Here is a 22999-nt window from a genome sequence, read left to right as displayed (position 1 = left end):
CGGCGTCAGTCACCACCGTCAGTCACCAGCGTCAGTCACCAGCGTCAGTCACCAGCGTCAGTCACCAGCGTCAGTCACCAGCGTCAGTCACCAGCGTCAGTCACTAGCGTCAGTCACAAGCGTCAGTCACTAGCGTCAGTCACTAGCGTCAGTCACCAGCGTCAGTCACCAGCGTCAGTCACTAGCGTCAGTCACCAGCGTCAGTCACCATCGTCAGTCACCAGCATCAGTCACCAGCGTCAGTCACCAGCATCAGTCACTAGCGTCAGTCACTAGCGTCAGTCACCAGCGTCAGTCACCAGCGTCAGTCACTAGCGTCAGTCACTAGCGTCAGTCACTGGCGTCAGTCACCGGCATCAGTCACCGGCATCAGTCACCGGCGTCAGTCACCAGCGTCAGTCACTAGCGTCAGTCACTAGCGTCAGTCACTAGCATCAGTCACCAGCGCCAGTCACCAGCGTCAGTCACTAGCGTCAGTCACCAGCGTCAGTCACTAGCGTCAGTCACCAGCGTCAGTCACTAGCGTCAGTCACCAGCGCCAGTCACTAGCGTCAGTCACTAGCGTCAGTCACCAGCGTCAGTCACTAGCGTCAGTCACCAGCGTCAGTCACTAGCGTCAGTCACCAGCGTTAGTCACTAGCGTCAGTCACTAGCATCAGTCACCAGCATCAGTCACTATCGTCAGTCACTAGCATCAGTCACCAGTGTCAGTCACTAGCGTCAGTCACTGGCGTCAGTCACCGGCGTCAGTCACCAGCGTCAGTCACTAGCGTCAGTCACTAGCATCAGTGTCCTTTGGCAGTGGAGATATGGCAATGTGCCACCTGTGGCCTGTGATGCCAGCAGGATTAGTGAGGGTGTGTAAGTGTGTGTGTTTGTCCGTGTGTGTGCGTGTGTGTGTGTGTTTGTGTGTGACTTTCACCTCTCTGACTGCTCCTGGCATTCCTCCCACCACACTGCAAATAACCCTCTAGTGCCCAGCTAGCACAACCAGTGTGTGTGTATGTGTGTGTGTGTGTGTGTGTGTGTGTGTTTGTCCGTGTGTGTGTCCTCCCCAGCCTGCTATTTTAATTTGGTGGCAGCTGCCTGGACGGGTCTGTTGTCTTAGGGAAAACAATGCCATGTGGGACACATTCCCTGGGTTACCATCACTGTCACTGTCCCCTCTTCGTCTTCAAACTGTATAAATAAACACATATCATATCTGGACGCAAAGTTGTGTGCTATTAATATCTGTTTATTTTTATGCTTAGAAACTGTTAGTTTGTCTAAAGGTCTTCTTCACTGTATCTGTAGCTGATGTTGTACTGTAGCTGATGTTGTACTGTAGCTGATGTTGTACTGTAGCTGATGTTGTACTGTAGCTGATGTTGTACTGTAGCTGATGTTGTACTGTAGCTGATATTTTACTGTTGCTGATGCTGTACTGTGGCTGATGTTTTACTGTAGCTGATGTTTTACTGTTGCTGATGTTGTACTGTAGCTGACGCTGTAGCTGATGTTGTACTGTAGCTGATGTTGTACTGTAGCTGATGTGGTAGCTGATGTTGTACTGTAGCTGATGTTGTACTGTAGCTGATGTTGTAGCTGATGTTGTACTGTAGCTGATGTTGTACTGTAGCTGATGTTGTACTGTAGCTGACGCTGTAGCTGATGTTGTACTGTAGCTGATGTTGTACTGTAGCTGATGTTGTACTGTAGCTGATGTTGTAGCTGATGTTGTAGCTGATGTTGTAGCTGATGTTGTACTGTGGCTGATGTTGTACTGTAGCTGATGTTGTAGCTGATGTTTTACTGTAGCTGATGATGTACTGTAGCTGATGTTGTAGTTAGCTGACGCTGTAGCTGATGTTGTAGCTGATGTTGTACTGTGGCTGATGTTGTACTGTAGCTGATGTTGTAGCTGATGTTGTAGCTGATGTTGTACTGTGGCTGATGTTGTACTGTAGCTGATGTTGTAGCTGATGTTGTACTGTAGCTGATGTTGTAGTTAGCTGACGCTGTAGCTGATGTTGTACTGTAGCTGACGCTGTAGCTGATGTTGTACTGTAGCTGATGTTGTACTGTAGCATGTTGTACTGTAGCTGATGTTTTACTGTAGCTGATGTTGTAGCTGATCTTGTAGCTGATGTTGTACTGTGGCTGATGTTTTACTGTAGCTGACGCTGTAGCTGATGTTTTACTGTAGCTGATGCTGTAGCTGATGTTGTAGCTGATGTTGTACTGTAGCTGATGTTGTACTGTAGCTGATGCTGTACTGTGGCTGATGTTTTACTGTCGCTGATGTTTTACTGTTGCTGATGTTGTACTGTAGCTGACGCTGTAGCTGATGTTGTACTGTAGCTGATGTTGTACTGTAGCTGATGTTTTACTGTAGCTGATGTTGTACTGTAGCTGATGCTGTAGCTGATGTTGTAGTTGATGCTGTAGCTGATGTTGTACTGTAGCTGATGCTGTACTGTAGCTGATGTTGTAGCTGATGTTGTAGCTGATGTTGTACTGTGGCTGATGTTGTACTGTAGCTGATGTTGTAGCTGATGTTGTACTGTGGCTGATGTTGTACTGTAGCTGATGTTGTAGTTAGCTGACGCTGTAGCTGATGTTGTAGCTGATGTTGTAGCTGATGTTGTACTGTGGCTGATGTTGTACTGTAGCTGATGTTGTAGTTAGCTGACGCTGTAGCTGATGTTGTACTGTAGCTGACGCTGTAGCTGATGTTGTACTGTAGCTGATGTTGTACTGTAGCTGATGTTGTACTGTAGCTGATGTTTTACTGTAGCTGATGTTGTAGCTGATGTTGTAGCTGATCTTGTAGCTGATGTTGTACTGTGGCTGATGTTTTACTGTAGCTGACGCTGTAGCTGATGTTTTACTGTAGCTGATGCTGTAGCTGATGTTGTAGCTGATGTTGTACTTTAGCTGATGTTGTACTGTAGCTGATGTTTTACTGTAGCTGATGCTGTACTGTGGCTGATGTTTTACTGTTGCTGATGTTGTACTGTAGCTGACGCTGTAGCTGATGTTGTACTGTAGCTGATGTTGTACTGTAGCTGATGTTGTAGCTGATGTTGTACTGTAGCTGATGCTGTAGCTGATGTTGTAGTTGATGCTGTAGCTGATGTTGTACTGTAGCTGATGCTGTACTGTAGCTGATGCTGTAGCTGATGTTGTACTGTAGCTGATGTTGTAGCTGATGTTGTAGCTGATGTTGTACTGTAGCTGATGTTGTAGCTGATGTTGTACTGTAGCTGATGTTGTAGCTGATGTTGTACTGTAGCTGATGTTGTACTGTAGCTGACGCTGTAGCTGATGTTGTAGCTGATGCTGTAGCTGATGTTGTACTGTAGCTGATGTTGTAGTTGATGCTGTAGCTGATGTTGTAGCTGATGTTGTACTGTAGCTGACGCTGTAGCTGATGTTGTACTGTAGCTGATGTTGTACTGTAGCTGATGTTGTAGCTGATGTTGTAGCTGATGTTGTACTGTGGCTGATGTTGTACTGTAGCTGACGCTGTAGCTGATGTTGTACTGTAGCTGATGTTGTACTGTAGCTGATGTTGTAGCTGATGTTGTAGCTGATGTTGTACTGTGGCTGATGTTGTAGTTAGCTGACGCTGTAGCTGATGTTGTACTGTAGCTGACGCTGTAGCTGATGTTGTACTGTAGCTGATGTTTTACTGTAGCTGATGATGTACTGTAGCTGATGTTGTAGCTGATGTTGTAGCTGATATTGTAGCTGATGTTGTACTGTGGCTGATGTTTTACTGTAGCTGACGCTGTAGCTGATGTTTTACTGTAGCTGATGCTGTAGCTGATGTTGTAGCTGATGTTGTACTGTAGCTGATGTTGTACTGTAGCTGATGTTTTACTGTAGCTGATGCTGTACTGTGGCTGATGTTTTACTGTAGCTGATGTTTTACTGTTGCTGATGTTGTACTGTAGCTGACGCTGTAGCTGATGTTGTACTGTAGCTGATGTTTTACTGTAGCTGATGTTGTAGCTGATGTTGTAGCTGATGCTGTAGCTGATGTTGTACTGTAGCTGATGTTGTAGTTGATGCTGTAGCTGATGTTGTAGCTGATGTTGTACTGTAGCTGATGTTGTAGCTGATGTTGTACTGTAGCTGATGGTGTACTGTAGCTGATGTTGTAGCTGATGTTGCACTGTAGCTGATGCTGTAGCTGATGCTGTACTGTAGCTGATGCTGTAGCTGACGCTGTTGCTGATGTTGTACTGTAGCTGATGTTGTACTGTAGCTGATGTTTTACTGTAGCTGATGTTTTACTGTAGCTGATGCTGTAGCTGATGCTGTTGCTGATGTTGTAGCTGATGTTGTACTGTAGCTGATGTTGTACTGTAGCTGATGTTTTACTGTAGCTGATGCTGTAGCTGATGTTGTACTGTAGCTGATGTTGTACTGTAGCTGATGTTTTACTGTAGCTGATGTTTTACTGTAGCTGATGCTGTAGCTGATGTTTTACTGTAGCTGATGTTGTACTGTAGCTGATGTTTTACTGTAGCTGATGTTTTACTGTAGCTGATGCTGTAGCTGATGTTGTAGCTGATGTTGTACTGTAGCTGATGTTGTACTGTAGCTGATGTTTTACTGTAGCTGATGCTGTAGCTGATGTTGTACTGTAGCTGATGTTGTACTGTAGCTGATGCTGTATTGTAGCTGATGTTGTAGCTGATGCTGTAGCTGATGTTGTAGCTGATGCTGTAGCTGATGTTGTACTGTAGCTGATGTTGTAGTTGATGCTGTAGCTGATGTTTTACTGTAGCTGATGCTGTAGCTGATGCTGTAGCTGATGTTGTACTGTAGCTGATGTTGTAGTTGATGTTGTACTGTAGCTGATGTTGTACTGTAGCTCATGCTGTACTTTAGCTGATGTTGTACTGTAGCTGATGCTGTAGCTGATGTTGTACTGTAGCTGATGTTGTACTGTAGCTGATGCAGATGCTGTAGCTGAGGCTGTAGCTGATGCTGTAGCTGATGTTGTAGCTGATGTTGTACTGTAGCTGATGTTGTAGCTGATGTTGTACTGTAGCTGACGCTGTAGCTGATGTTGTACTGTAGCTGATGCTGATGCTGTAGCTGATGCTGTAGCTGATGCTGATGCTGATGCTGTAGCTGATACTGTAGCTGATGCTGTAGTGATGCTGTAGTGATGCGGATGCTGTAGCTGATGCTGTAGCTCATACTGTAGCTGATGCTGTAGTGATGCTGTGGTGATGCGGATGCTGTAGCTGATGCTGATGCTGGGAATCTGTGGTTCTTACTATTTCTCATCCATACTCCATCTGTTGGTTATTTCATGGTGTCAGTTCTAATGTTGTAGCATAAGTCTCAGATCTACTCTACAGTCAGGCCCGTCCTTTTTTTCTGACACGTTTACATGACCTGTGTCTTTAGCCATCTGCAGAGCATAGTCTACTGAGACTCTCCCGAGGCTTGACTCTCTGCACACAGGGGGTTGAACCCTCACAGTGATGTAGTTTACCAAAGTTCAATCAGAAAGGCTGGTCTGAATGGCTTGTCACTTTTAATTCATCTAGTAAACACATACAAAGTCACATTGCTTCCTATCTCACTCATCAGTTTAGCTGGTGTATATATATATATATTTATTTTATTTTATTTCACCTTTATTTAACCAGGTAGGCTAGTTGAGAACAAGTTCTCATTTACAACTGCGACCTGGTCAAGATAAAGCAAAGCACCGCATAGCAAAGCAAACAACAACACAGAGTTACACATGGAATAAACAAGCGTACAGTCAATAACACAATAGAACAAAAGAAAACAGATGGACTATGTACAGCTGCAGCGATCGGTTAGCTGCTCGGACAGCTGATGTTTAAAGTTAGTGAGGGAAATATAAGTCTCCAGCTTCAGCGATTTTTGCCATTCGTTCCAGTCATTGGCAGCAGAGAACTGGAAGGAAAGGCGGCCAAAGGTGGTGTTGGCTTTTAGGGTGACCAGTGAGATATACCTGCTGGAGCGTGTACTACAGGTGGGTGTTGTTACCAGTGAGCAGTGACCAGTGAGCTGAGATAAGGCGGAGCTTTACCTAGCAACGACTTATAGATGACCTGGAGCCAGTGGGTCTGGCGACGAATATGTAGCGAGGGCCAGGCGATTAGAGCATACAGGTCGCAGTGGTGGGTGTTTATATGGGGCTTTGGTGACAAAACGGATGGCACTGTGATAGACTGTATCCAGTTTGCTGAGTAGAGTGTTGGAGGCTATTTTGTAAATGACATCGCTGAAGTCGAGGATGGGTAGGATTGTCAGTTTTACTAGGGTATGTTTGGCAGCGTGAGTGAAGGAGGTTTTGATGCAGAATAGAAAGCTGATTCTAGATTTAATTTTGGATTGGAGATGTTTAATATGAGTCTGAAAGGAGAGTTTACAGTCTAGCCAGACACCTAGGCATTTGTAGTTGTAGAACCGTCCAGAGTAGTGATGCTAGGCGGGCGGGCGGGTGTGGGCAGCGAACGGTTGAAAAGCATGCATTTAGTTTTACTAGCGTTTAAGAGCAGTTGGAGGCCACGGAAGGAGAGTTGTATGGCATTGAAGCTCGTTTGGAAGTTTGTTAACACAGTGCCCAAAGAAGGGCCAGATGTATGCAGAATGGTGTCGTCTACATAGAGGTGGATCAGGGAATCACCTGCAGCAAGAGCGACATCGTTGATATATACAGAGAAAAGAGTCGGCCTGAGAATTGAATCCTGTGGTACCCCCATAGAGACTGCCAGAGGTCCGGACAACAGGCCCTCCGATTTGACACACTGAACTCTGTCTGAGAAGTAGTTGGTGATCCAGGCATGGTAGTCATTTGAGAAACCAAGGCTGTTGAGTCTCCCGATACGAATACGGTGATTGACACAGTTGAAAACCTTGGCCAGGTCAATGAAGACGGCTGCACAGTACAATATTTTTTAGTTGGCGGTTATGATATCGTTTAGTGTCTTGGGTGTGGCTGATGTGCACCCGTGACCAGCTCGGAAACCGGATTGCACAGTGGAGAAGGTGCGGTGGGATTCGAAATGGTCAGTGATCTGTTTATTAACTTGGCTTTCGAAGACTTTAGAAAGGCAGGGCAGTATGGATACAGGTCTGGATACAGGATTGATAGAGGTCTATAACAGTTTGTCATCCCCCTTTGAAGAGGGGGAGGACCACGGCAGCTTTAAAATATTTAGGGTTCTCGGACGATATGAAAGAGAGGTTGAACAGACTGGTAATAGGGGTTGCAAAAATGGCAGCGGATAATTTTAGAAAGAGAGGGTCCAGATTGTCTTGCCCAGCTGATTTGTACGGGTTCAGGTTTTGCAGCTCTTTCTAAACATCTGCTATCTGGATTTGGGTGAAGGAGAGGCTGGGGAGGCTTGGGCAAGTGACTTCGGGGGGTGCGGAGCTATTGACCGGGGTTGGGGTAGCCAGGAGGAAAGCATGGCCAACCGTAGAGAAATGTTTATTGAAATGATCGTGGATTTATCATCGGTGATAGTGTTACCTAGCCTCAGTGCAGTGGGCAGCTGGGAGGAGGTGCTCTTGTTCTCCATGGACTTTACAGTGTCCCAAAACATTTTAGAGTTAGAGCTACAGGATGAACATTTCTGTTTGAATTGGTTCCTGACTTCCCTGAACAGTTGCATATCGACTTTTCGATGCTATTGCAGTCCGCCACAGGATGTTTTTGTGCTGGTCGAGGGCAGTCAGGTCTGGAGTGAACCAAGGGCTATATCTGTTCTTAGTTCTACATTTTTTGAAAGGGCATGCTTATTTAAGATGGTGAGGAAATTACTTTTAAAGAACGACCAGGCATCCTCGACTGACGGGATGAGGTCGATATCCTTCCAGGATACCCGGGCCAGGTCGATTAGAAAGGCCTGCTCGCAGAAGTGTTTTAGGGAGCATTTAACAGTGATGAGGGGTGGTCGTTTGACCACAGACCCATTACGGATGCAGGCAATAAGGCAGTGATCGCTGAGATCCTGAAAACAGCAGATGTGTGTTTGGAGGGCAAGTTGGTCAGGATAAAATCTATGAGGGTGCCCATGTTTACGGATTTTGTGTTGTACCTGGTGGGTTCCTTGATAATTTGTGTGAGATTGAAGGCATCTAGCTTAGATTGTAGGACTGTTAGGCATATCCCAGTTTAGGTCACCTAACAGAATGAACTCTGAAGATAGAGGAGGGGCAATCAATTCACATATGGTGTCCAGGGCACAGCTGGGAGCTGAGGGGGTCTGTAACAGGCGGCAACAGTGAGAGACTTATTTCTGGAGAGATTCATTTTTTAAATTGGAAGCTCGAACTGTTTGGGCATAGACATGGAAAGTATGACAGAACTTTGCAAGCTATCTCTGCAGTAGATTGCAACTCCTCCCCCTTTGGCAGTTCTATCTTAACGGAAAATGTTGTAGTTGGGGGTGGAAATGTCTGAATTCTTGGTGGCCTTCCTAAACCAGGATTCAGACACGGCAAGGACATCAGGGTTGGCAGAGTGTGCTAAAGCAGTGAGTAACACAAACTTAGGGATGAGGCTTCTGATGTTAACATGCATGAAACCAAGGCTTTTCCGGTTACAGAGGTCAACAAATGAGAGTGCCTGGGGACACGCAGGGCCTTGGTTAACCTCCACATCACCCGAGGAACAGAGGAGGAGTAGGATGAGGGTACGGCTAAAGGTTATCACAACTGGTAGTCTAGTACGTTGGGGACAGAGAATAAAAGGAGCAGATTTCTGCTTTCTATTTCTGCGAATAGATTCAGGACATAATGTACAGACAGGGGTATAGTGGGGTGCGGGTACAGTGGAGGTAAGCCCAGGCATTTTGTGACGATAAGAGAGGTTGCATCTCTGGACGTAGTAGTTATGCTGGATGAGGAAACCGCATGTGTGGGAGGTGGGACAAAGGAGGTATCCGAGGCATGTTGAGTGGGACCTGGGGCTCCGCAGTAAACTAAAACAATGAAAACTATCCTAACAACAATATACAAGGCATAATGACATTTGAGAGAGACATAAAGCAGGGCATAAATCAATCACAGGTGTTGGGTGGGAGAGCTAAGACAACAACGGGTAAGACAATAACAGCTAATCAGCGAAGACAACAACAACAGGTAAAATGGCGATGAATGGGCAGAGAGGGTCAGTTAACTACACACAGGGTCTGAGTTCGAGGCTGGGGCCGACAGATAAACAAAAAAATAGACAAAATGGAGTACCGTGATTAATGAACAGTCCAGCAGGCATCAGCTATGTAGCCAAGTGATCATAGATTCCAGTGAACAGCAGTAGATGGAACAGGGAAGCTGCTGGCTAGTCGTTACTACCTAGCAAGCAGGAGACACAGCGTTTAAAGTTAGCAGGCCAGGGCTAGTAGAAGTGCCTGCTCCGACGTCCGATTGGGGGCACTGTGCCCGTTTGGGTGCACAGTGGATGGAGTTGCGTCGGCAGACCAGTCGTGGTGGAACGGCGGAGCCTGATGTGGCCTGTAAACCAGGAGTTTCCTAACAACTCTGTGTTAGGGTATGACTCAGCCCTGGTCAGCTTCCTCATTGTACATTGTATTACCTTAACCAATCAAACAGAGTGATGTGTTTCAGGCTCTGAGTAGTTACAGGGTTACACCTGAAATACAACCTGTATATTTAGTGTTACACCCTCACATTCAATCAAATGTATTACTGTATAAAGCCCTTCTTGCATCAGCTGATGTCACAAAGTGCTGTACAGAAACCCAGCCTAAAACCCCAAACAACAAGCAATGCAGGTGTAGAAGCACGGTGGCTTGGGAAAACTCCCTAGAAAGGCCGGAACCTAGGAAGAAACCTAGAGAGGAACCAGGCTATGTGGGGTGCCCAGTCCACTTCTGGCTGTGCCGGGTGGAGATTATAACAGAACATGGCGAAGATGTTCAAATGTTCATAGATGACCAGCAGGGTCAAATAATAATAATCACAGTAGTTGTCGAGGGTGCAACAGGTCTGCACCTCAGGAGTAAATGTCAGTTGGCTTTTCATAGTCAATCATTCAGAGTTTCTCTACCACTCTTGCTGTCTCTAGAGAGTTGAAAACAGCAGGTCTGGGACAGGTAGCACGTCCAGTGAACAGGTCAGGATTCCATAGCCGTAGGCAGAACAGTTGAAAAATGGAGCAGCAGCACAGCTAGTTGGACTGGGGCCAGCAAGGTATCATCAGGCTAAGTAGTCCTGAGGCATGGTCCTAGGGCTCAGGTCCTCTGGGAGAAGGAAAGAAAGAAAGAGTGAAAGAAAGGAAGAGAGAGAGGAAAAGAGAGAGAGAGAGAAAAAGAGAGAGAATTAGAGAGACCATACTTAAATTCACACAGGACACCGGATAAGACAGGAGAAATACTCCAGATTTAACAGACTGGCCCTAGACCCCCATCACAAACTATTGCAGCATAAATACTGGAGGCTGAGACAGGAGGGGTCAGGAGAGACTGTGGTCCCGTCCGACGATACCGCCGGAAATGCAACCTGAGTAATTACAGTGTACACCACCACATGAAGTACAACCTGAGTAATTACAGTGTACACCACCACATGAAATGCAACCTGAGTAATTACAGTGTACACCACCACATGAAATACAACCTGAGTAGTTACAGTGTTACACATGAAATACAACCTGAGTAATTACAGTGTTACACATGAAGTACAACCTGAGTAGTTACAGTATTACGCATGAAATACAACCTGAGTAGTTACAGTGTTACGCATGAAATCCAACCTGAGTAATTACAGTGTTACACATGAAGTACAACCTGAGTAGTTACAGTATTACGCATGAAATACAACCTGAGTAGTTACAGTGTTACACATGAAATACAACCTGAGTAGTTACAGTGTTACACATGAAGTACAACCTGAGTAGTTACGGTATTACACATGAAGTACAACCTGAGTAGTTACAGTGTTACGCATGAAATACAACCTGAGTAGTTACGGTATTACACATGAAGTACAACCTGAGTAGTTACAGTGTTACACCGCCACATGAACCACAACCTGTGCAGCTCAAAATAGTGTATCTGCCAAAGCTTTGATTGAGTGTCCAATTTCTAAGTGCTTCAACCTCTGGGGTTTCTGCAGCACTTACTGTAAGTTAATGGCAGTCTCCCGTTGCTGTCAAAATGACTCACAAAATGTATTCAATGCCAAATAATGAATAGGTTTGTTTTGTTGAATACATTTGGAATGAGTCCAGTCAAGTAACATTTGAATGTTCTGGGTGCGGTGTTGTGTTTATGCTGCATTTACCTGGAAAAGCATGCAATTTTATGCTATCGTAACTTCACAAGACTTTTAGAACAAACCTTAAACCGATCATTGCTGGATGAGTGGGTAGATAAAACATGTATTTGTGGTGCATCCTTTCAAAGTAACACATTTTCTTTCTGATGTAAAACGCCATCATCTGTCAGCTTGCTTGGGTGAGTTCCATAACTCTTTTTGGTGTTGTTAGAGTCAGGATAGAATGGTGTTGGAGTCAGGATAGAATGGTGTTGGAGTCAGGATAGAATGGTGTTGGAGTCAGGATAGAATGGTGTTGGAGTCAGGATAGAATGGTGTTGGAGTCAGGAAAGAATTATGTTGGAGTCAGGATAGAATGTTGTTGGAGTCAGGGTAGAATGTTGTTGGAGTCAGGATAGAATGTTGTTGGAGTCAAGATAGAATGTTGTTGGATTCAGGATCGAATGTTGTTGGAGTCAGGATAGAATGGTGTTGGAGTCAGGATAGAATGGTGTTGGAGTCAGGATAGAATGGTGTTGGAGTCAGGATAGAATGGTGTTGGAGTCAGGAAAGAATTATGTTGGAGTCAGGATAGAATGTTGTTGGATTCAGGATAGAATGTTGTTGGAGTCAGGATACAATGATGTTGGAGTCAGGATAGAATGATGTTGGAGTCAGGATATAATGTTGTTGGAGTCAGGATATAATGTTATTGGAGTCAGGATAGAATGTTGTTGGAGTCAAGATAGAATGTTGTTGGAGTCAGGATAGAATGTTGTTGGAGTCAGGGTAGAATGTTGTTGGAGTCAGGATAGAATGTTGTTGGAGTCAAGATAGAATGTTGTTGGATTCAGGATCGAATGTTGTTGGAGTCAGGATAGAATGTTGTTGGAGTCAGGATAGAATGTTGCTGGAGTCAAGATAGAATGTTGTTGGAGTCAGGATAGAATGTTGTTGGAGTCAGGGTAGAATGTTGTTGGAGTCAGGATAGAATGTTGTTGGAGTCAAGATAGAATGTTGTTGGAGTCAGGATAGAATGTTGTTGGAGTCAGGAGAGAATGTTGTTGGATTCAGGATCGAATGTTGTTGGAGTCAGGATAGAATGTTGTTGGAGTCAGGAAAGAACGTTGTTGGAGTCAGGATAGAATGTTGTTGGAGTCAGGATAGAATGTTGTTAGAGTCAGGATAGAATGGTGTTGGAGTCAGGATAGAATGTTGTTGGAGTCAGGATAGAATGTTGTTAGAGTCAGGATAGAATGTTGTTAGAGTCAGGATAGAATGGTGTTGGAGTCAGGAGAGAATGTTGTTGAATATATTGATATAGTTATTTTTCTTCCTAAGAAGTATAGATGAGCTACTGTTTGCCCGTCCACTCATCTGTCTGTTGTTCTGTATGTCTGTCTGTCAGTCTATCTGTCTGCCTGCCCGCCTGTCCGCACGCCCGTCTGTCCACCCGGGCATTGTTTAGGTCCCGTTGGGGCTTGATGTTTTATTTAGTGAGTCAGAGAGAGCCCGTGGCCATCCAGGTCCCTCCGGAAAGCTAGTTACCCTCAGGCTAGCAATTAGCTTTATACACCAAAGCACAGCAGAGATGCTAGTAACCTTTCCCCTGGTGCGTTGAACACATGACACTCATATGGAAAAGTAGGAGTCTCATATGGCCTACTTGTCTTTTTAACATCCTGTTGAATTCGGCACATGAGTAGGTCAGGTCATGTGTAGAATAAATGTCATATTTTAATGTGATGTTTGTATCGATTTGTGTCCGTGTCTATAGCAGAATGGTATCTGTAGTAGCATGACACTCCTAGTGTTTGTCACTGTTTCAATCAGGAGCTGGTAGCACCAGATACATACAAGTAGTACACATCTTTGTGGTAGGACTAGTGAGTGTCTGAGAGAGATTTTAAATGGTGTGTGTCTCTCTCAGGCCAAGCTGTTCCTTCTGGAGTGTTTGGTTGTTCCCTTTAATCAGTGGCTCGTCGTGTAGGCAGGACACTACTTACAACAGATCATTTCCCTGTGTCTGATTTGGTGGGCACTTTACCCAGCAAGCTGCACTGGAATTTGGACACCAGCTGTCAGGAAATGTATGCCAGTTATTTTTGACTTACATCTTGTGGTAAATTTTAAGATTTTGTTGAGTGTTGTAGATGTGTTTGGCCTATTTACAATCTTGGATATGTAATGTTTAAAACTGTTAGAATTACAAACCATCTTTACCGGATGTGTTCCAGTTTTAAGATTTACAGTAAGTTTTAGGATTTACAGTAAGTTTTTAGGATTTACAGTAAGTTTTAGGATTTACAGTAAGTTTTTAGGATTTACAGTAAGTTTTAGGATTTACAGTAAGTTTTTAGGATTTACAGGAAGTTTGAACATTGACAGTAAGTTTTAGGATTTACAGTAAGTTTTTAGGATTTACAGTAAGTTTTAGGATTTACAGTAAGTTTTTAGGATTTACAGTAAGTTTTAGGATTTACAGTAAGTTTTTAGGATTTACAGGAAGTTTGAACATTGACAGTAAGTTTTAGGATTTACAGTAAGTTTTAGGATTTATAGTAAGTTTTAGGATTTACAGTAAGTTTTAGGATTTACAGTAAGTTTTAGGATTTACAGTAAGTTTTTAGGATTTACAGGAAGTTTGAACATTGACAGTAAGTTTTAGGATTTACAGTAAGTTTGAGGATTTACAGTAAGTTTTAGGATTTACAGTCCATCCACTTTGTCTTATTGTATATTAGAGCACTGGAAGTATAAAACGTGTGACATAACAGAATAGCCTGACTTCATCTGTTTGTTATCTATCAGTTGTTTTCTCATTCATACTTCTCTGTAAATAGTCATTATAGAAGTATTCAAATATTTGAAAGGTACTTGTTCTGTTTGAATAATCAGGAAATACAGTGCATGGAGAAAACTACCCAGAATACCCAGATATCTCCCGTAGAACTCCCGACTGACTATTTTACAGAGAGAGATTTTTTTCTACATTTGGTTCAGTTGTTGTTGTGCCAATTTGTCCCTAATGTCGAGTCAATCTGTGAGATTACGATAATGTTTGGGTTTATATTCATTAAAAAACAGGGCAGATGTTAGGCTTGTTGAAAAGCTGATCAAATAAAATCTCCGCCCATGGAGGGTGTTGGGTCATCATAAACACAACACAGAAGAATAAACATCAGCTGTCTCCCTTTTCTCCCCTGCTTCAATTCTACTCTCTCCACTGCTGACGGTGTTCTCCCAACAACATCACGTCACCGAGGGTGTTGTCTGTTGTCCTTGATCTGCTTGCATGTGTGTGTGTGTGTTCTGTGTGTTCTGTCTGTGTGTGTGTGTGTGTTCTGTGTGTTCTGTCTGTGTGTGTGTGTGTTCTGTGTGTTCTGTCTGTGTGTGTGTGTGTTCTGTGTGTTCTGTCTCTGTGTGTGTGTGTGTTCTGTGTGTTCTGTCTGTCTGTGTGTGTTCTGTGTGTTCTGTCTGTGTGTGTGTGTGTTCTGTGTGTTCTGTCTCTGTGTGTGTGTGTGTCTGTTCTGTCTGTCTGTGTGTGTGTGTGTGTTCTGTCTGTCTGTGTGTGTGTGTTCTGTGTGTTCTGTCTGTGTGTGTGTGTGTTCTGTGTGTTCTGTCTCTGTGTGTGTGTGTGTGTGTGTTCTGTGTGTTCTGTCTGTCTGTGTGTGTGTGTTCTGTGTGTTCTGTCTGTGTGTGTGTGTTCTGTGTGTTCTGTGTGTGTGTGTGTGTGTGTGTTCTGTCTGTCTGTGTGTGTGTGTTCTGTGTGTTCTGTCTGTGTGTGTGTGTGTTCTGTGTGTTCTGTCTCTGTGTGTGTGTGTGTGTGTGTTCTGTCTGTGTGTGTGTTCTGTGTGTTCTGTCTGTGTGTGTGTGTTCTGTGTGTGTGTGTATTCTGTGTGTTTTGTCTGTGTGGGTGTGTTCTGTGTGTTCTGTCTGTGTGTGTGTGTGTGTGTGTGTGTGTGTGAACCCAGTAAGACTAGCTGTTGCCATTGGCGTCGGCTAATAGGGATCCTAAATAAAGTACAATCAAAACGTGATCTGGTGTTTATATTTATATTTATAATTTAATTTCCATATAATTACAGCCCAATCCGTTTCCACTGTCAGTGCATGTATTTTTAAAAGGCATTACTGAATATTGGATCCTCTTATTATAGAGGGATCTATGATTCTGGTAACATTCAGATACAGGACAAAGAGGATGATGAGGCTACGGCTTCATGGAATAAAAACACAGGCAGGACAGAATAATAATCTTCTTTCATTGACAAGATGAGAGAGAAATCCTCTTTCCTCAGCAGAGAGATTTTACCCCCAAGTGTCTTGCGCATCACGTCATAGACAAAAATACAATCAAACCTGTCTGTCTGTCTGTCTGTCTGTCTGTCTGTCTGTCTGTCTGTCTGTCTGTCTGTCTGTCTGTCTGTCTGTCTGTCTGTCTGTCTGTCTGTCTGTCTGTCTGTCTGTCTGTCTGTCTGTCTGCCTGCCTGCCTGCCTGCCTGCCTGCCTGCCTGCCTGTCTGTCTGTCTGTCTGTCTGTCTGTCTGTGTCTGTCTGTCTGTCTCTGAATCTGAAGTCTAATATCTACTATTTGCTGATGATCTGGTGCTTCTGTCCCCAACCAAGGAGGACCTACAGCAGCACCTAGATCTTCTGCACAGACTTGGGCCCTGACAGTAAATCTTAGTAAGACAAAAATAATGGTGTTGCAAAAATGTTTCAGTTGCCAGGACCACAAGTACAAATTCCATCTAGACACTGTTGCCCTAGAGCACACAGAAAACTATACTATGTACCTCGGCCTAAACATCAGCGCCACAAAGCTGTGAACGATCTCAGAGACATGGCAAGAAGGGCATTCTATGCCATCAAAAGGAACATAAAACCCGACTTACCAATTAGGATCTGGCTAAAAAGAATATAATCTGTTATAGAACCCATTGCCCTTTATGGTTGTGAGGTCTGGTGTCCACTCACCAACCAAGAATTCACAAAATGGGACAAACACCAAATTGAGACTCTGCCTGCAGAATTCTGCAAAAATATCCTCAGTGTGCAACATAAAACACCAAATATTGCATGCAGAGCAGAATTAGGCCATTACCCGCTAATTATCAGGATCCAGAAAAGAGACGTTCAATTCTACAACCACCTAAAAGGAAGCGATTCCCAAACCTTCCATAACAAAGCCATCACCTACAGAGAGATGAACCTGGAGAATTGCCCCGAAGCAAGCCGGTCCTGGCGCTCTGTTCACAAACACAAACAGACCCCACAGAGCCCCAGGACAGCAACACAATCAGACCCAACCAAATCATGAGAAAACAAAAAGATATTTACTTGACACATAGGAAAGAATTAACAAAAAAAACAGAGAAAACTAGAATGCTATTTGGCCCTAAACAGAGAGTACACAATAGCAGAATACCTGACCCCTGTGACAGACCCAAACTTAAGGAAAGCTTTGACTATGTACAGACTCAGTGAGCATAACCTTGCTATTGAGAGAGGCTGCCGTAGGCAGACATGGCTCTCAAGAGAAGACAGGCTATGTGCACACTACCCACAAAATGAGGTGGAAACTGAGCTGCACTTCATAACCTCCTGCCAAATATATGACCATATTAGAGACACATATTTCCCTCAGATTATACAGATCCACAAAGAATTTGAAAACAAATCCAATCTTGATAAACTCCCATATCTACTGGGTGAAATACCACAGTGTGACCTCACAGCAGCAAGATATGTGACCTGTTGCCACAATAAAAGGGCAACCAGTGAAAAACAAACACCATTGTAAATACAAGCCATATTTATGTTTATTTATTTGCACATCATTACAACACCGTATATAGACATAATTTGAAATGTGTCTGTCTGTGTGTGTATTAGTATGTTGCCATCCTGTTCCTGTAATGCAGGAGGAGACATTGAAGTATTAATTTCACCAATATTATCACTATTAGCATCATATTGTACATTCTTGTTTGACTATTATGTTATTATATTATATCACTGTCAAATTGCAAAAAGTAAATAGAAACAAATAGCGAACCGACATATCACGTTAGATAATATAATCGAGAAATGTTGGTAAAAGTGTTAAGATTTGTCTAACTGAGTGTCTGTATCCAGCTGCAGTCTTACTGTTTTATCTGAATCTATCTAAAGTATATGAAGGGAGTACTTCATTTAGTGCTGACCACATTTTGTCCACAGGTCCATTGCTTGTTGGATTGGCTGTTGTTCAACCAAGATGGTTGTTGTTGTTGTTGTGGCAAATATATGTAAAAAAAATACAAAAATAAAATAAAAAATGATGGCACACAAGACAGCTGTCTGATTCACACCTGTCTAAGTGGACTGATCCATTGGGTTGCCACGGGGATGGCACACCTGTGTCACCAGTCGTACCTTTACCAGGGCGGCAGGGTAGCCTAGTGGTTAGAGCGTTGGACTAGGAACCGGAAGGTTGCAAGTTCAAACCCCCGAGCTGACAAGGTACAAATCTGTCGTTCTGCCCCTGAACAAGGCAGTTAACCCCACTGTTCCTAGGCCGTCATTGAAAATAAGAATTGGTTCTTAACTGACTTGCCTAGTTATATAAAGGATAAATAACATTAATTTCTAATCTACAATGTTTTTTTGGTAATTATGTTAAAGCATTCAATAATATTATTATTACAGTTTCACCGTTGTCGTTGTATGACGTGTTGTTAGCCGAACGCAAAACCTGCACTTCTGGTTTATTTCATTCCATTAACCAGTCGTCATTTTATTCATTGTCTTTCTTGTTTGTCTGGAGCGTCCCTATCAATCTGGAGTAAAGGACACGCACCTGATGACGCACCTGATTACGCGTTATAGAAGTTAGACTAGTCTACCTATTTCTGATTGTTTTAAAAACTCACCGTCACTGTGGAGCTTCTGAAATAAATGTTGTCTTCGCCTCAAACATTAAGTAAACAAAGTCTGTTTTTTTACATCCATTGAGAATGACAATAGTTCCTCAATGTAATCTTTCCAGCTCTCTCACTTTCCACTCAGCATGAAAAGGGGGAGGAAAGAAACGTCATGCTCTGATCTGGTGGAAACGTCATAAAATAAACCTGATTACTTCTTATCCTTTGCACAAATAGCCTACAGCTGTGTCTGCCTGTCCGCAGCTCACTGGCATAGAAACCCTTGAGGGCCCAGAATATTTGATACAATATTGCAAGTTTGCTCTGGACCAATAGTTAATACAATAGTTAATACAATGTTTAAAGTTCTTTGCAGACAGTCTTAGCCAATGTAATACCTACGGGGTGCAATTGTTTTTCATCTATTTGTTTTGCTTTATTTATGCTATTTTTACACAATGGCATTAAAAGTTACTTTTAGATTTGCATTATTTCCATTTAGATGTAATTTTAATTAACCGACATGACATTGATTTTGAGATACAAAGACTTTATTATAAATGAAACTGTTCCAAGAAAATGTGCAGATGAAAATCATAACTGGCACGGCAGATCAGTAGAAATGGTACGATGACTTGGCACTCCAAATGGAAAGGTTTTCAGACTTCTTGAGCATAATGGCAGAATCTTTGACGGCCAGCAGCAGCGTGAGGGAGGAGGAAGATGTTAGGGAACAGGTTGTTTTTCTTCTTCTGGTTAGGCTATATTGATCTCTGGCACCCTCTTTAGTAATTTGTGTCTCTTCATTTTTTTTTTTTTCGCAGTGCTTAAAGTACCAGACAAGCTCAGTAGCCTACATATAGTTGATTGTATTCAAACATAGGGTGTCTATATATGGAAAAAATACACGTTTTAAAACGTCGACCAATCGATTGGTTGAAAGAACAGACGACTGTCATCGACTAAAATTAGTTTTATATTGGGACAGCCCTAATTTTTCATTATAGCCTGTTGTGCTGAGCTAGAACAGCCATGCACAAGAGGAGCACATGAAGATGTCTGGCTGTAATAAGTATCTTAGTGTAAATCTTTGCATCTTTGCATATTGTATATCCTTGTGCTTTATTTGGACTTACTGAGTCTTGGTACTAAACTGAAATGCTATTGCTTTAGCTCCACTGTAGAGCCCTCTTTGACTTGGCTTGTGTCCCAAATGACATCCTATTCCCTATATAGTGCACTACTTTTGACCCTATGGGCCCTGTTTAAAACGAGTGCACTGTAAAGCAATAAGGTACCATGGATAGAAGACTGGAGAAGAAGGGTGTCAGCTGTTAGGGTCGGGTAAGAGTGTCATCATTGCATTGTGACAGGGTCAGGACTGAGAGCTGTGATTGGCTGACCCTGTAGGTCAGAGGGCTGTGGCACGGGTGAACTTGCCAATATGAGCCATCTAGGGTTGCGTCCCAAATTACACCCTATTCCCTGTAGTGTACTACTTTTGACCAGAGCCCTATGGGACCTGCGGTGCACTATATAGAGAAAAGGGTATGATTTGGGACGCGCTGTAGAGTAGACTTCCTAACTGTTTTACTTTAGGGGGGCAGGTAGCCTAGTGGTTAGAGCGTAGGTCCAGTTACTGAAAGGTTGCTGGATCGAATCCCTGAGCTGAATGCATGGATCAAACCTCTTAGAGTAACCTCAAGGGTCCTTATTGAAGCTTATTGGACAGTGGTCTGGCTCATGCTTACAGAAAGCTATGCGCATTTACACATCAGTTCAGACACATTCTGCACTTTATTGATAGCTGGTAAATACTCGAACGATTAACCGAATATAATATAGTACACTGAACCAAAATATAAAACGCAACAATTTCTAGGATTTTACTGAGTTACAGTTCATAAGGAAATCAGTCAATTGAAATAAATTAATTAGTTCCTAATCGATGGATTTCACATGACAGGAAATACAGATATGCATCTGTTGGTCACAGGTACCTTAAAGGTAAGGGCGTGGATTAGACAACCAGTCAGTAGCTGGTGTGACCATCATTTGCCTCATGCAGCGTGACACATCTCCTTCTCATAGAGTTGATCAGGCTGTTGATTGTGGCCTGTGGAATGTTGTCCCACTCCTCTTCAATGGCTGTGGAATGTTGTCCCCACTCCTCTTCAATGGCTGTGGAATGTTGTCCCACTCCTCTTCAATGGCTGTGGAATGTTGTCCCAGTCCTCTTCAATGGCTGTGGAATGTTGTCCCACTCCTCTTCAATGGCTGTGGAATGTTGTCCCACTCCTCTTCAATGGCTGTGGAATGTTGTCCCACTCCTCTTCAATAACTGTGGAATGTTGTCCCCACTCCTCTTCAATAACTGTGGAATGTTGTCCCACTCCTCTTCAATGGCTGTGGAATGTTGTCCCACTCCTCTTCAATGGCTGTGGAATGTTGTCCCACTCCTCTTCAATGGCTGTGGAATGTTGTCCCACTCCTCTTCAATGGCTGTGGAATGTTGTCCCACTCCTCTTCAATGGCTGTGGAATGTTGTCCCACTCCTCTTCAATGGCTGTGGAATGTTGTCCCACTCCTCTTCAATGGCTGTGCGAAGTTGCTGGATATTGGCGGGAACTAGAACACGCTGTCGTACGCGTCGATCCAGAGCATCACAAACATGCTCAATGGGTGACATGTCTGGTGAGTATGCAGGCCATGGAAGAATTGGGACATTTTTAGCTTCCAGGAATAGTGTAACTATCCTTGCGCCATGAGGCCGTGCATTATCATGCTGGAACATGAGGTGATGGCGTCGGATGAATGGCACGACAGTGGGCCTCAGGATCTCGTCATGGTATCTCTGTGTATTCAAACTGCCATCGATAAAATGCAAATGTTTTTTAAGTCTGTAGCTTATGCCTGCCCATACCATAACCCCACCGCCACCAAGGGGCCCTCTGTTCACAATGTTGACATCAGCAAACACCATACCATAACCCCCCCACCATGGGGCACTCTGTTCACAATGTTGACATCAGTAAACACCATACCATAACCCCCACCCCACCATGGGGCACTCTGTTCACAATGTTGACATCAGTAAACACCATACCATAACCCCCCCACCATGGGGCACTCTGTTCACAATGTTGACATCAGTAAACACCATACCATAACCCCCACCCCACCATGGGGCACTCTGTTCACAATGTTGACATCAGTAAACACCATACCATAACCCCCCCACCATGGGGCACTCTGTTCACAATGTTGACATCAGTAAACACCATACCATAACCCCCCCACCATGGGGCACTCTGTTCACAATGTTGACATCAGTAAACACCATACCATAACCCCCCCCACCACCATGGGGCACTCTGTTCACAATGTTGACATCAGTAAACACCATACCATAACCCCCCCACCATGGGGCACTCTGTTCACAATGTTGACATCAGTAAACACCATACCATAACCCCCACCCCACCATGGGGCACTCTGTTCACAATGTTGACATCAGTAAACACCATACCATAACCCCCCCACCATGGGGCACTCTGTTCACAATGTTGACATCAGCAAACACCATACCATAACCCCACCACAATGGGGCACTCTGTTCACAATGTTGACATCAGCAAACACCATACCATAACCCCCCCACCACCATGGGGCCCTCTGTTCACAATGTTGACATCAGCAAACACCATACCATAACCCCCCCACCACCATGGGGCCCTCTGTTCACAATGTTGACATCAGCAAACACCATACCATAACCCCCCCCACCACCATGGGGCACTCTGTTCACAATGTTGACATCAGCAAACACCATACCATAACCCCCCCCACCACCATGGGGCCCTCTGTTCACAATGTTGACATCTGGAAACTGCTCATCACCACGACAACCACACGTGTGATTGTTTTGAGAGGGTGGGACCACCTTGACGTTGCCCAAATGTATACGGATTTGTTTACACTTCAAGGATATCCGTACAAGATGCGTCTTCGACTACCTGGTCAGGAAGATCTAATCACAATCAGATTACAATGTGTCTTTTGATCGTTTACACCTGTCGACAAATGTGGGCAGAATCAGAATGAGGGAAAAGATCAGGACAACAGACGCATCTTAGTACCAGGTGTAATTGGGGCTAGAGATTCTCTTGGCCTTGTGTCCATTGTGTCGTTTTTTTTTCTTCTCTCTCTCTCTCTCTCTCTCTCTCTCTCTCTCTCTCTCTCTCTGTGTCTCTCTGTCTCTGTCTCTGTCTCTGTCTCTCTCTCTCTCTCTCTCTCTCTCTCTCTCTCTCTCTCTCTCTCTCTCTCTCTCTCTGTGTCTCTCTGTCTCTGTCTCTGTCTCTCTCTCTCTCTTTCTCTCTTTCTCTCTGTGTCTCTCTGTCTCTCTCTCTCTCTCTCTCTCTCCCTCTCTCTTTCTCTCTGTTCAGTTCTCTGTGTGGAAGATGAATGGAAAAGTTAAATGGCATGCATCAAACTGACAGCAAACTCATTACTAGGGCTGCTGTGCATTAGGGAGGATAATGTTGTGGTGAAAAGCACAGCTCTCCTGCTGGGTGGGTAAGGAAGGGGAATAGGGCATTAGGACTGAGGCAACATTTTATTATAGAAGTTCCATTAGGGATTTATTTATGGTAGCAATGGCACTTTGTATCAAAGTTACTTTAATGTTGGCATGGGTGTTGAAGAATATTAAGTATCACTTACTGAATTGGTATGTACTTGCCAAGTTCCTGCCCTGCCCTCCATTTTCTTTGTGTGATTATGAAGATTCTAGAATCTAAGATGAAGATTCCAGAGTGACTTGAA

General features: G+C 43.8%; 1 protein-coding gene across 7 annotated transcripts in view; it reads left to right on the top strand.

Moving 5' to 3' along the window:
* LOC115119800 (calcium-activated potassium channel subunit alpha-1a-like) overlaps positions 1-22999 on the top strand; it is a 238410-nt gene that overhangs the window by 53402 nt on the left and 162009 nt on the right. The window lies entirely within an intron of this gene.

This window comes from Oncorhynchus nerka, linkage group LG16 (genome assembly GCF_034236695.1).
Source record: "Oncorhynchus nerka isolate Pitt River linkage group LG16, Oner_Uvic_2.0, whole genome shotgun sequence".
NCBI classification, from domain to species: Eukaryota; Metazoa; Chordata; class Actinopteri; order Salmoniformes; family Salmonidae; genus Oncorhynchus; species Oncorhynchus nerka.
This window is presented reverse-complemented; position numbering and strand designations above follow the sequence as displayed.